Genomic DNA, 2,500 nt, shown 5'->3' with positions numbered 1-2,500 from the left:
TTAGGGTTAGGGATAAGGAAAGGCTTAGCATTAGGGTTAGGGTTAGGGTTAGGATTTAGATTTAGCATTTGGGTTACTGTTACGATTACGCTTACGGTTACGGTTTGGACAAGGGTTGGGTTAGGGTTAGGGCTAGGGTTAGGGTTAGGGTTAGGGTTAGGGTTAGAGTTGGGGTTAGGTTTAGGGTTAGGGTTACGGTTACATTTTAGGGTTAGTGTTAGGGTTAGGTTTAGAGTTAGGGTTAGGGTTAAGGTTATGGTTAGTTAGGTTTAGGGTTAGGGTTAGGGTTAGGATTAGGGTTTGGGTTAGGGTTAGGGTTAGAGTTAGTATTGCATTGAGAGTTACGTTTATGTTTAGGGTTAGGGTTTGTGTTCCTGTTATGATTACGTTTAGTGTTATGCTATGGGTCGTGGTTTTGTTAAGAGTTACGTTTAGGTTTAGGCTTAAGTATAGGGCTAGTGTTAGCATTAGGTTTAGGGTTAGGTTGAATGTTAGGGTTACGCTTTGCACAAGGTTTCGACTTTGATTTAGGATTAGATATTGTGTTAGGGTTACGGTTAGGATTAGTGTTAGGGTTAGGTTTGGGTTTAGGGTTAGCGTTAGGGTTAGGTTTAGGGTTAGGGTTAGCGTTTGGGTTAGGGTTAGGCTTAGGGTTAGGTTTAGGGTTAGGGTTAGGGTTAGGGTTAGGGTTAGGGTTAGGGTTAGGGTTAGGGTTAGGGTTAGGGTTAGGGTTAGAGTTAGTATTGCATTGAGAGTTACGTTTATGTTTAGGGCTAGGGTTTTGTTCCTGTTATGATTACGTTTAGTGTTATGCTATGGGTCGTGGTTTTGTTAAGAGTTACGTTTAGGTTTAGGCTTAAGTATAGGGCTAGTGTTAGCATTAGGTTTAGGGTTAGGTTGAATGTTAGGGTTACGCTTTGCACAAGGTTTCGACTTTGATTTAGGATTAGATATTGGGTTAGGGTTATGGTTAGGATTAGGGTTAGGGTTAGGGTTAGGGTTAGGGTTAGGGTTAGGGTTAGCGTTTGGGTTAGGGTTAGGGTTAGGCTTAAGGTTTAGATTTAGGATTCGGGTTACTGTTACGATTACTCTTACGGTTAAGGTTTGGACAAGTGTTACGGTTAGGGTTAGGGTTAGGGTTAGGGTTAGGGTTAGGGTTAGGCTTAGGGTGAGGTTTGGGTTAGGGTTAGGTTTATGGTTAGCGTTAGGGTTAGGGTTAAGGTCAGTGTTAGGGTTAGGGTTAGGTTTAGGGTTAGAGTAAGGATTCAGTTTATGCTTATGCTTAGGCCTTTTTTTATCGTATGCATAGCGTTTCTCGTAGGGATATTGTTAGGGTTAGAGTACGGTTAGGGTTTGGGTTGGGGTTAGGGTTAGGGTTAGGTTTAGGGTTAGGGTGAGGTTAGGGTTAGGGTTAGGGTTAGGGTTAGGGTTAGGGTTAGGGTTAGGGTTAGGGTTAGGGTTAGGGTTAGGGTTAGGGTTAGGGTTATGGTTAGGGTGAGGTTAGGGTTAGGGTTAGGGTTAGGGATAAGGAAAGGCTTAGCGTTAGGGTTAGGGTTAGGGTTAGGATTTAGATTTAGCATTTGGGTTACTGTTACGATTACGCTTACGGTTACGGTTTGGACAAGGGTTGGGTTAGGGTTAGGGCTAGGGTTAGGGTTAGGGTTAGGGTTAGGGTTAGAGTTGGGGTTAGGTTTAGGGTTAGGGTTACGGTTACATTTTAGGGTGAGTGTTAGGGTTAGGTTTAGAGTTAGGGTTAGGGTTAAGGTTATGGTTAGTTAGGTTTAGGGTTAGGGTTAGGGTTAGGATTAGGGTTTGGGTTAGGGTTAGGGTTAGAGTTAGTATTGCATTGAGAGTTACGTTTATGTTTAGGGTTAGGGTTTTGTTCCTGTTATGATTACGTTTAGTGTTATGCTATGGGTCGTGGTTTTGTTAAGAGTTACGTTTAGGTTTAGGCTTAAGTATAGGGCTAGTGTTAGCATTAGGTTTAGGGTTAGGTTGAATGTTAGGGTTACGCTTTGCACAAGGTTTCGACTTTGATTTAGGATTAGATATTGGGTTAGGGTTACGGTTAGGATTAGGGTTAGGGTTAGCGTTAGGGTTAGGTGTTTTGGTAATATTAGGGTTAGGGTTAGGGATAGGGTAAGGCTTAGGGTTAGGGTTAGGGTTAGGATTTAGATTTAGCATTCGGGTTACTGTTACGATTACGCTTACGGTTACGGTTTGGACAAGTGTTGGGTTAGGGTTAGGGTTAGGGGTAGGGTTAGGGTTAGGGTTAGGGTTAGGGTTAGGGTTAGGCTTAGGGTTAGGGTTAGGGTTAGGGTTAGGGTTAGGGTTAGGGTTATGTTTAGGGTTAGGGTTACGGTTACATTTTAGGGTTAGTGTTAGGGTGAGGTTTAGAGTTAGGGTTAGGGTTAAGGTTACGGTTAGTTAGGTTTAGGTTTAGGGTTAGGGTTAGGATTAGGGTTAGGGTTAGGGTTAGGGTTAGAGTTAGTATTGCATT

The sequence above is a fragment of the Sturnus vulgaris genome, chromosome 1 (assembly GCF_052056855.1).
Source record: "Sturnus vulgaris isolate bStuVul1 chromosome 1, bStuVul1.hap1, whole genome shotgun sequence".
NCBI classification, from domain to species: Eukaryota; Metazoa; Chordata; class Aves; order Passeriformes; family Sturnidae; genus Sturnus; species Sturnus vulgaris.
Note: the sequence above shows the minus strand (reverse complement) of the source record.